The sequence below is a fragment of the Cuculus canorus genome, chromosome 7 (genome assembly GCF_017976375.1).
Source record: "Cuculus canorus isolate bCucCan1 chromosome 7, bCucCan1.pri, whole genome shotgun sequence".
Classification (NCBI taxonomy): Eukaryota; Metazoa; Chordata; class Aves; order Cuculiformes; family Cuculidae; genus Cuculus; species Cuculus canorus.
The window spans coordinates 18,446,334-18,459,183 of record NC_071407.1 but is presented as its reverse complement, the minus strand read 5'-3'; positions in this window follow the sequence as shown (position 1 = coordinate 18,459,183).

Genomic DNA, 12,850 nt, shown 5'->3' with positions numbered 1-12,850 from the left:
TGGAACCTGATACCCAAGTGGCAAAGGTATACCCCCCCTTTCTATCCCAGTGCTAATGACAACCACTCCTCTCTCTGCCCCTTGGCTCCTCCTGCTTGCACTGGAGTCCACCTTGACAATTTGACAATTCATGCCCCACTCCCCTGCCCCTGCTCAAATGGTACGCAGGAGTGGGTGCTGTGCAAGGACCCCTGTAACCCCCAGGCAAATTTCCAAATGGTCTCAACCTTAACTGGGGGGAGGGATCAAATAAAAATTCCACAAAAGGAAAAAAGCTTTGGTTTCACTTTCTCTTCCTTTTCTCCCCCCTCTCTGTACTGACCCTTCAAAACCCACTCTGCCTACAGTCGGAGATAGCAACTAAAATCAGTGCTGCCTAATGGGTCAGAGGAACACGGCAGGGGCACCACAGCATCGAGATGCACACACCAGCTCCCTGTCCTAGAAGGGAAGGGTGGCAGCTGTGAAAACTCCTCAGACCTTGGAGGCTCAATGCTGCAGTGGCTTCTCCACAAAGCCAACAACTTTTATAGACAGCATCATAGCGAAAACCCAAAAGATAAAAGAACAGAACCTCAGAGGTGTTTAAATTCAGCACATCTGAAGAATGTAATGGGCACCAAGTACCTGACAGCCAAATTGGTAAACATATTCAAGGTGTCTAAAAGTGAAATCCCTTGTGCTGCAAGGAATAAATGTGGTTGAGAAGTTAAAGCCTGAGGTCTTCTGTCCACAACAAAAGGATACTTAAGGTAGCTGTATGGTAAGTGGTCCATTTATGTCTTCAGCCAGATCCTCAAGGAGCCAATAAACCTAAGCCTTCCCTTCCATATAACTTTCTGTTAAGACTCTTGTTTCTTTCTATGTCATCTTCCCAAGACACACATACACATTTGTCATAAAAATAACTCTCCTTTGCAACAAGATTGAGCCCACCATACTTACTGTCAGAGCTCCTAAGGTGATAATGAACCTGAGGTGTATCTGAGGTGGGCTGAAGTCACAGCCATTTGTTGTTTAAGCCATTACACAATGTGTTAACTCTGATTAGTAGCGGAGGCCACATGGTGTGAACAGCAGTTCCCAGCCTAGTGCAAAAAGGCAGCCTCTTGATTCAGAGATCAAATTGGCAATCAGGTGTGGAGTGGAAGGGAAATGGGCTGCTGGAGGGAGGGAGGACAGCACGCTTGTGGGAAAGGAGCTCTTGTTTTTCCTGCCTGGTCTTAGCAACTTAGCCTTGGCCATAAAGCCTTGCTGGGCCCAGAAAGTTTCTCTTTACCCTGTCTAGGCTTGAAGATGCCTTTCTTTTTAGGAAAAAAAAAATAAAAAAATCAGTGCCACATGCAACTGTCTCAAGCAAAGGGAAAAATAAAAGGCAATCCACCCAAACAAACTTGAGGTTTATAAACAGTGCAAATCCAGCATTATTCCTGCACTAATGGGGTTTGTCTGGTGTTACTGAGATCGGAGCTGGGGCCACTGGCTACAGGGAACACAATGGAATTTGAAGCCTAATTAATAAATGAAATCCCTCCACCTGCCTTTAACCAAAACACATGTTTCCAATTGGGCTTACGGCCACAAACGGCTACAATTGTGCTAAACAACTCTATTCAAGAGCACGTGGATGAAAAATTGCCTCCTGAGGCATAAGCCAGATCCAGATGCTCAAGGGACCACAAGAATCAAAACAAGGCTGTATTCAGGGACATGGGTGAGGGGGAATGGGAAGCAAAATTTTACTGAGAGAAGACCTTAATACCCAGCAGCTCAGTTAGCTGTAAATAGTAGTCATTACCAGGCTTCTGGTAAGATGCTGATGCCTGTGCTGGTGAGCACCTCAGCATGAAGGAATCAGGGGAACAGACTTCCCCACCAGTCCTTATCTACTTATCATTTGCAATTAGTACTGTCATATAACATATTATATGAAACCTATGCACTCCAAAGCAGCGCAGCTGTCTTTTTGTCTCTGTGCATAGCCAGACATTTCAAAGGAAAATGTCTGGTAAATTAACAACTCAGCCAAGTCAGTAACATTTCGCTCCTCAAAAAGAAAAGGTGTCTCTCACTTTTGAGAAAGATAATAATCCACCAGCCATCTGCTTTTATCCTGTAGTTGTGGTATACCAAATAACACTGTTTGTTGACTGCCCCAAGTCTAGCTGTTTAAACAGACTTGGTGACAGATTGTAACAGGCCTGCTGATACCTACTGTGAACCTGAACCAAAAGATTCACAGGAATCACTGTTGGGCTGAGTGTCTCCAGTTCCGTAGTTGAAATGCAAATTTAAGTAGCTAATTACAAGCTCTTTTCATCCTAAACCGGAACCTTTTAAGCTCTCCAATAATTATTAGCAAGCTATGCTTGCATTTTTTTCTTATTTAGGAATGGTGGCATCCCTGAAGACCCATATAAAAAAATGCAAGAATTCAGATAAAAATTTTGGGTCCTGCTGTGTAAAAAGTGCCATCCTGCTGGATCATCTGCACTCAGGCTGGCCCTGCAGTGCCTCAAGGGACTTGCTGTTTCCCAGAAACAAGAGAATCGGCGATGCCCAACACCACTACCCCAGCTTGGGGCACACCAGTCAAATCAGGCTTGCTTCAAATAAGTGCCTTAGAGTTTTCTAACAAGTTATAGATGAACCAGAAACTTTTCAGGTAGCCGTGGCTCTCTGCTTTCTAACAGTGACAGAGACAGTCACGAGCCTGAGGCCCAGTGTTGGGAGACTTTCCAAATACAGGAGGAGCCTTTTCCACTTCAGACACAGCCAGCTCTGGAGCTTGCTTGCTGCCTGCACAGACAGGTACGAGGACAGTGGTGCTACACTGCGTGGGTGCAGAGTGCACATTCAGAAGCCCTTATATGGCATATGTTCAGCTCAAGAAGTGACCAGGTATCTCGGGTATGGCATACGTATGCTGTGTGCATATGTCCACGGCGCCAGGCTGATGGAGCCTATCTATCACTCCCCATCAGCCAGAGTCATTGGTACAAGAGCTCGGTGCTGCCAAACATTATCTTACAGAGAGGAAGAAACCGTCTGGTAGGCTGTGAGCACATACCCTTTACCTGGGACAGCTATTCCGTGTTAGTGTCCTTTAGGTGGCTGCTGAGGACCCCTCAGGTTGCAGAGACGCTCTGGTTTACAAGGCTCAGTGTTACTATTACATTTCTTTTTACAGAACAGTATATGGGATTAAAGAGGGGAAAAATGGGGTTAGGAATCTTTGCTACATAGATCTCCTTAGCTGAACACTGCTGTTGTGACCAAAGCCAGGTCTGCTAGGGACTTTCTCTTCCCAACAACCCCATCCTAGGAGGGTAATGTCAGTCCTGTGCTGCAGTTGCGTATCAGAGAGGACATAGCTGCACTGTGGCACCAGGAACAGTCCTGCAACAGTCATCCCCCAATCACTCGAATGATCATCATTGGAACTTTTCTAGCTCTAATTTCTGTTTGCAAATTAAAATACACTTTCCTAGCTTTAATGTTCCTGTAAGTTTACCAGATTTAAAATTTGTTATACATATTTCATATGAAAGCTGTAATCAAAAATCAATTTAAGAGAAACTGTATCTTCTGAGACCCAATGATAGACAGATGAAATTAGATTACTGTAGATACACACACACTCCACTCTATCTCAGACTCTCTGAATGCATGGCGGGGGGGTGGCAGCCATCCCACTGAACAAATCTAGTCCACATCCAAGTACAGGGAAGCTGAGGGATGGAGAAGGGCTGGATTTTGCCTGGCCAAGTGTTTGAAAGTGACACTAGCTACGTGATCTGCCAGTTCTGCAAATTCTGCTACTTGGGGGCAAGTTTGGGATGCAGCCCAGCTTCTCAATAATCTTGCGCTGTGCCAAGGAATCTCATACATACTGTGCTGCTAATCAACCAGCGTGGGTCTTGCTGGCTCTTCAATCCCTGCCCTCACCTCAAACTGGTGTCAGGAATGCTGAGACTGCACCTACCAAAGCTACTTCCAAACGGGATTAGCAACCCCAGCTTTCTCCCCACAAAGGCTTTCTGTAGGAAAAGGGAAATGCTGCATGACAGCAAGAAAGCAAGGACATTAGTGAAGTATCCACCTTTTAAGTGCTGGAGCTGGTTATTTGCACCTACTTGGAAATTTAGGAGGAGAGTGGGATTTCCCCCTGCCAGAGATGGAAAAGGAGCCATCAGGGAAAACAAGGCTCTCCTCCTGGAGTTTTCCTGGGAGAAGTAATGTTTGCACAGCAGAAACATCACTAAAGTCCTTAAGTTTCGTGGCAAGTTAAGCCGTGATACTGCCTATGTCCTCAAAACCCTCCTTCCTGCAGATGACCAGCATTCAAACAAGGCAGCAGTTGATACCTGCTCTTTGATGAGGAATGTGGCTGACAGGCAGATGGGATGACAACAAGCTGGGGCAAAGAGCTGACAGTACAGGATCAGCCAGGCACGTGAATTTGTGCACACAGGCCTGGAGAAGTTATAGGTCCCCATCCTCTCTTGGGGATAGTAATTTAGTCCTAAGTGCACATGAGAATATATCTCCCTGCTAGCAGAAGGAAGGTGGCTTGAAAAAGGAGGTTTCCTGGGAGGAAGACAGTGACAACAGAGATCTCTGAGAAGGCTGAGAGAGAGACAAGAGGCCTAAGAATTAGAAGAAGGTGTTTGGATGAAAGAAAACTTGGAATAGGATGCTTGAGAGTAGAATGAGGTGAAAAAAGATCAGGTATGAAGAGAAGGGCAGAACAAGGAGGGAGGTCAGAGAGAAAGGACTTGGGGAACGTGGAAGGAGGAATTCAGTATGGGGTAACACATTAGCATCAAAGAGGGAGGCAAGTAGTGCATGTGAGGAGTGGGTGTGGAGGAACATATGTGGAGTAGAGCAGCACTGCTGGCAATATGACAACAGTGCCTCGATGCCCAAATACAGAAGCCTTTCTGAAAAAAAAAAAAAAAAATAAGAGACAAACCCACACCACAAAACACACACACACGAGTGGAAAGCTACCCACTAGTGGAAACGTATCTATGGATAAGCCATAGAGGAAGGATGCTTTGCTAGCTTATTTTTAATGCCATAATTAATATCTGTTCTTAAGTGAGATGAACTATTGTGAAAAGTCTAGGGTCTCCTGGCCAAGCACGTAGCATCAGCTCTACAGGCACAGAATGGACTTTCATAATTTATGAGTCTGTTCAGTTACTGGTTTCTGAACTGGAGTTCACTTAAAAACAAAACAAAACAAAATCACAACACAAGCACCACCACTTCCCCCCTTCCCGCCCTTAAAACCCTCAAAACCAAACAAAAACCCTAAAGAAACCCTAGTGGGTTTGTTTTAAAAAGTGACAGACTAGCTGGATAATTTTCCTTGTTTCAAATTACAAGCAAAAAAATATAAGCTTTTCAAACCTCCATGCTATAAGCATTAACTGACATCTTCTGTGCAGCCTACAGTGTGCATGGTGGAAGATCATAAATAGTTTACCAACTCTTGGTTTTTGAAAAGCCAAGATGGAAGCATTAGCCCAAAGTACTCAATCTAAACAGACCTGACTTCTGCTTCACATACAAATCATGTGAAGATCAAGTCCATGTTTGGCTAGAAGCAGAAACAAGTGACACTTGGAGATGGAGAAAGGGATGGCTTTGAAAATTTTAGACTGGGATTTTCAAAGTTACAGTGGGGATTTAGATGCACCACCCCATTAATTTTAATGACTATCTAAATTCCCTAGTAGGCTTTGAATAACCTCAAAGTTAAATTCTTGTTATTTTTGGATATTTCCTTTACTTGACCCAGGTTTGTCCCTTCACAGTGAATAGAAGGGGGTGAAAAGAGCGTTCTGTGCTTTCTGCTCAGAAAGCTCTGCAGGGACTTCCCTGTCTAAGTTTGCTGCGGTCATTGTCACTGGCTGCCTTCTCTCTGAAACACTCATCTCAAACCCCCTGAATGCTATTTGTTTGCCATGTTGCTGACAGAGATTGTACAGATCACTTGGGAGAGGACAGTAAATCATAACTATATGACAAGCTGCTTCTGGCAGCAAGTCCCTCTTGTCCTGTTTCTGGAACCTTTTGGACTTTGTTTTATGCATTTTTGTGGTCTGAAATATTCTATAAATCTCTTTGAACCTTTCAGGGCCAACCTTTGTATCTCAGTCACACAGTTCTGCCATTACCTATTGGACTGGGAAGGTCCAGAGCTGACAACTCGCTTTCAGCTTGGCTATAGTTACTGTAACATTTCACTAGCTGGCTCCTCATTAATTTTCCATATTAAATTTTTATGATGGAAAAAAATATTTGAGCAACTACAGAAGATGACGAAGAGAAGACACAAAGCTTTAAGCTCAGCACCTTTCCATCTGCAAAAACATCCCCCTGGTATTAAAAAAAACATTCCTCAAAGAAATGTAAACACAAAACCATGAGAGCTCCGTGAAGCAAAATGGTTTACCTAGCAGAGGGCAGGGACTGAGACTTTCAACATTTCACTGTAATTCAGCCTCTTTGTACCACGGATTCCTGTATCATGGAGCAGAAAGAACAACAGGGCTCATTCTTTGGTAAAATCCCTGTTTGATGGATATGTTTTTCCGTGAAGGACAGAAAATATATTTTGTAAAAAAAGGTGGTTGCAAACTGAAAGGTGGGCTGTTTTGAGAAGTTACCTAGGTAAAATTAGACATGAGGGAACTACTGTCTCTGTGGCTGATACCCACAGGTGTGATGCATATTATGTTTAATGCCAACTTATATATGTCACCACAAGCTCTTCCCTCTACATTTTGCATCAATGTAAGTTCATCCTATAAGCTTACTGGGATGAAAATAAAATATATACTTGAGCCCAAGGCAGCTGAAATGGCTGAATTACTGCAGAGACAGAAACCTACCAGGCAGTAGGAAACTCATCAGTGTGCTGGCAGAAATGGGTGTGAATGGCAAGGAAACAAGATGGGGAGAGGGAAGACAGTGGCAAGCGCAATATTGGGAGAACCATAAGAAGGATCAGAGCATTGGCAAGACTAGAAATGAAGAAGGTCAGATCCATGGTCCACTAGTAATTAGAAAGGGCATCAAAGAGAGAGGCAAAAAAAGGAGTTAGAAAGGGTACAGAAGATGTTTTGTAGCTGGGTAAGGAGGGGTATTTCTCTGCACGTGATTCTTTCACTGCATTCTGTGCCACTCTAGGAAGGTTCACAAGCAAGAGAGGCTGCTGAGGCCTCCATATTAGTGATGCTCCCAAAATGTTTTTCATATTGGAGTGATCTATTCTGTTCACTGATGCTCAAGGGGTAAGTCTATTTATTGATGTAGCTTTTCACACTCTGCTTAGGCTCCCTGTGATCCATCACCCACTGCCTGCTTCTTCCCCTCCAGGTCGGCAGCATGCCCACTTTCAAGGATACGAGGACGTGCTGGCACACTCCTAGCACAGGCTCATTTAACGGGAGGTCTTGCCCTGCACCACATAGCCCCTGTAGACCAGTATCTCCTGACCATTCCATACTCAAGGCAATATGGCTTTGTGTTCAGGTGAGACTTCTAGGAAGGTTTAGGACACTCCAAACAAATATGAGCAAATAAGGAAACGTTACATCAGTTAGGATTGCTCTTTTTGTTAGCTGCAAAAACGAGGAAACAGAAAGCTAAGGATGAATAATTGTATTAATGATGACACACAAATAGAAAAATCATATTCAATATCCTAAAAACAAAATCAAAGCTACCCTAAGTTCTACCTAAGAAGCATTTGAGAAATGTTGTTATCAATACTTGCATATACATTTCAGAACCAACACTGTAAGTTAATTTCATTACACTATTTATTCCTTAATAATTATTCATCTTTGAAACAGGTGAAACACATGGTTACCATACCGTTTATTCACATTCTATAAGGTATATGTAACATCAGAGCCATTTGAAAAAGTCTCGTTCAATTGCATCATATAGAACAGTAAATTAGTTACATGTTTCATAATTTTTTCTTCTGTATTAATGACATAAGGAAATGCATAAACATAAAAATGGATATAAAGTCCTACAAGTTTAAAAATCCAAGGCAACCACAAAGCAGCAACTGTGAAGAGTGGCTGGGTACTTCCAGGCCCTAATGAACCAAAGCTGACTAGTTGCAAAATGCTTTCAGTTGAACATAGGAAAACCCTTAGAGACAAGGAAAAAGATTTTATTCCTGGGTAAATAGAGTTAGATACCAATTCACAGCAGCTTCTGTCTCCCTCCTAATGAAGGGTTTAATTTAGAAATCATTCTAAAATAAAATAATACCCTAATTTAAATTGTTAAAGCTGCGTGAAAATGGTACTTCTTGTTTCAATAAAGACTACCATGCACCTGGGTTTCCCTGGAAATGAACTGTTTTTCCAGCCAGATACTTTATCAGGGTGAATGCTGCCCCGGCTGCACAGACATCTGATATACTGGCAGGTCAAATACTTCTCTAGAATACAGTGCTACCTGCACAGCCAGAAGTCCTCTACACGTGTGGATCAACTCAGTAGCAACCCCACTGCACACATGTGCAACTCATTAGCTCAACAGAAGAAATTAAATCCCTAAATTTTGTTTAAAACAATAAAATACAAAGTGTGTGCTTACTATATTTATATTCATAATTCTATGATACACTTCAAAAAAAAAAAACTTCTGAAAGCAGACATTAAACCTAAACAACAGCCCATAATTCCAAGGCCCAGCAAGTTTTTAGCTATAGTATTTTCCAAGACAATGCTTTTCCTCTTCGCAGTGCAACAAATAATCCAGAGTTGTCACTCCTGCATCTGAGGTCTGCTTAACTTGAAAGTTTTAAATAGATGAAAAATCACTATGGCAAGGGAAATAAAGCAGTGGTGCCACTTTAGATAAGAGTTGTGAGGTTATAGATTAAATAGCACTGGCTTCTATGAATTGATTTTTTGGGACTTGCTAAGAACATTGCCTTTAGTCCAGAAGTGGCATTGAGGAAACTTGAGCTTTCAGAGGAGCAAACTTCCAAACAGCTATTTGTGAGCACAGTAGAGGCCATGGCGAATGAGCCCATGTCCCTTGTAACAGAAGGTATCAACAGTTTGTCTATTAAAACAGCTCAAGGAACAGTGAATGCTTCTGGGGGGAAAGGAGGTGGCTCAAAGCAGGCAAGAGACATCACCACAACGAGACAAATCACCTTTAGGATCTTAACCCAAAGTTTGCTGTGCAGTTTCCAAAATGTGGGGCTCTGCACTTTGCACTGACACAGTTCTGGAGAAAGCCATCTTCCCTGCTAAGATGATATCCTTCTCTTAAAGCAATGTTGGGTCTCAGCTCTGTCTGACTGTGCTCTGGTGGCTGATACGATAGGGAAGTTTTAGGCATTGCTCTGCTGTAGCAATCCTTCTTCATGGTACATATTCTAGATGTTACCCTGAAATGAAAACAGCTGAGAAAACTCCCTTTTCACAGAACAGAAGTGTAAAGCTTTTGCTGCTAATTACTTTTTCTTAAATGGAATGAAGTTGGCTGAAAATCCCCTGAACTTGAGTCAGGAAGCCACAGCTTTCATTACCAGAGGAGTCATTTACAGGAAGAAATGTGCTCAAACAGCTCATACACTCCCCAGAGGCAGCCTGGGCTTCTATCACCTGAAGAAGAGGGAAGTAAGGCCAGTGTGAACCCCTGTGGCCATAAACACCTTCTCTTGCTTTTAAAAGCTCTGTCTTCTGAAAGATAGGTCCACAGATGTTCAGATCCTAGTCGAGGCTTTCTGCCAGTCCCTGTTGAGCATGGTGAGAGAAGTAATGGGATCACTTCTTAATCTCACAGTACTCCTCCTCTGACTGGCAAAAGGGAATACAAGTTCTTTCCACAGTCAAAATCCCAAGTACCAATGGTAGCTTGCAGTTGTGCAAGGGTCATTCATCCTTGTGTCCAGTTCCCAATGCCAGCTTCTCCCTGCAGGTCTGCCCCTGTACTAGTTCTTTGTTTGGCACCCTTTCCACAGCTGTAAGCCAGGAAAATTCAGGTCCTGCATTTCTCAGGCTCCAGGACCCACCAGCCCATGGATACTTTAGCATTTAATGAGCTGCCTTCTCCTTTGACAGGTGTATCCCCATAACGGTCAGTTTTGACTAGAGTAAAAGTATTCTACATATGCTTCTGATTAGCATCCACCCCATTGTCCCAATATATTCCCTGCATTGCTTTATGCTGTGTTACACAGGGTCAGCTTCTAGATCTACACACAACATAACATAATTATCAATGACAGGGCACAAAGCCCCAGAGCAACACAGAAAGGGAGGCCCACGCTGCTCAGATCAGGTATCCACAGACAGCTGTTCGGTTGTCTCTAGTTTTGACTTTATCTTGCTAAATCATTTATTCTTCCTCTAAGAGCCAGCACAGTCAGAGGGTCAGGATGGTCACAAGGCATGTCCTGAAGAAATGCATCTATGTTACTGTCTCGCTGATGCTCAGAGCCTGCTGGCATGTCCTGAAGATGCTCTGGGATATGCCAACCACTGAAAAACCAAAGTAACTGTTGTTACCCACAAGCCACAATGGGTGAGATCCTATGGGTCAGTGCCAGCGTTAATGGTTACTCTGAGAATGGCTGTGGGCTTTCTTGTTTCCTGCAGATATGAAAAGAGTTAAGGCTCAAACACTCCTTGCGGCAGAAGGAAGTGGCCAAAGTCCTCAACCTTCAGATAAGGCTGGGACCCCCATCTCCCATGTTCAGTTCAGTGTCCAAAAGCCTTCAGAGATGTTGGAGAACAACCTTTTCTGACACAGAGTGCCCTCCAGCCCTGCTGTCTGCCTTGGCAACAGCAAATGAACTGGCTTCAGCGGGTTGGCTTTTCCCTTCTCATTTGGCACTGTCAAACATCTGCTGAGAGAGGCCATCTCACACACAGGGGTCAAACTCTACCTAAACCTTCATTAGCAGAGTTTATCCTGAGAAAAGGCTATTGTGGAACTGCTTCCTGACTTTAGGCATGTTAGCCCGAAGTGATCCAGCACAGCTTATGTACTGCCTTAAGGTGCACCAGCTCTTTGTTGCCTGAAAGAAACCATGTATTAAATGACCTGCAACACAGATGTGCTTGCCTTCTCAATTTCTGTCCTGCAGATGGGAAATCTGAGGCACCACACAATTCTGGGACTCGCCTTAGGTCTTTCAGAGAGAAGAGATGCACCCACCTTTGCAACCTCCTGCCCTGTCCTGTACATTACCAGTGCTACCTCCACTAACTTCACATGCAAAAGCCAGAAACCACAGATGATCTGTAGAAATGGAAACACTAAAAATGAAGTGAACCCATCTCAGAGCAGGAAGGGGACCAAGGCCAGCCTGAAAAATGAGTTCAAAAGAGTTACTGAGGGGAGGATTAACACAAGAAACTGAAGCAGGTGATCTAACAGAGCTAGCTGATCCCACTATCCAGCAAGTGACACCTCTGCAGTCGGTAAGATTTTCCCTTTCTTTTCTGGGCTGTGGTGCTCAGCTGCCTCTGCATTTTGCAGGTGCACTCAGCTGAGACATGTTCCAGAGCCTTGCATTTAGAGTGCATAAAAGCTTATGCCTCCCTCTGTGCCCATGTGTCACAACAGTGTCAACCCATGTCACCGATCAGAAGTGAACTACAACTGGGCTATTACACAGCCCCCCAGCATGGATCTGGCCTGAAAACTGCTGAAAAAAAGGCTTTAAAACATGTCTGAATGAGGGACTTCTAAAGGAAAGCAAGGATTCAATACAGGCTTTATAGCTTAGCATTTGAAATATTTTGTCTGTAAAACAGGGTTCTTTAAAAGAATGCATTTAACTTTCTCAACACAGACATTTCTCTAAACTTCTCTGGCCTGAAATACTTCTTCTAGCCCTACACAAGCATGACCAGAATCATAGCTTGGTCTGTAGCCTTTTCCCTTCCTACTATAACATCAGAATGTAACACAGGGGCATTCAGATCTCCTGATAACAAACCACCTGGTAACTGTTTTTATTCCCCCCGCTTTTTTTTCGATAATTCAGTCATCTAGTCAGATCAGGTGGTTCAGAGGATTTCTTAGCAGTCAAAAAAATACTGCTAAAAAATGATGAAATGCCCTTGGCTGCGTCCTGTCAAACTAAATCCAAGCCTCATCAGTTTTCAACAAGTCTCTGAGAACACATTCAATTGATATGAAATCAAACAGAAAGGGACATTTTGCTGGAGACAATCAGTTTTGCTGAGGGTAAATCACACCCAGCTTTAACCCACAGCCATGCTCTCCAGCCAGCACAGCTATCCTGGGAATCACACAACTGAAAATACACATGCAAATACATTGTCTCCCATTAGGCCATTCAGAAATGGCATTTATATAAAATCCTGGTTAAGCAACAGCTACGTTCAAGAAAGAAAAGGCCATTTGCTGAATGCAAATAGTCTAAAGGCAACTTTAATCTGGACCTTATGCTTTTTGAGGAAAGGTTTGTCTTTGTTCATAAAGAAAAAGATGACTTATGTGCTAAACTGGAATACAGTAAATTTAACTTGTTAAATAGTTAGAAGGGAAGCTAGGCTTCTTCTAGGGTATAACACAACGCTCTACAACAAGCAACAGTTTATACATCTCCTTGCCAACCTGGATTTTACCTGAACCTAGGCACCATTTTTTGCAGAATATGAGACATAAATCCAATCTCTTTCAGGGTTAAGATATAGCTTACATGCAGATACACGAGAAAGAGGAGAGGAGCTAAATGCATCATATAACAGAAATCATGGAAGGCACACGGGGCAGGGCGTGGTGCTGGACAGTCAGGGCGGAGGCAGACATGGATACAAGA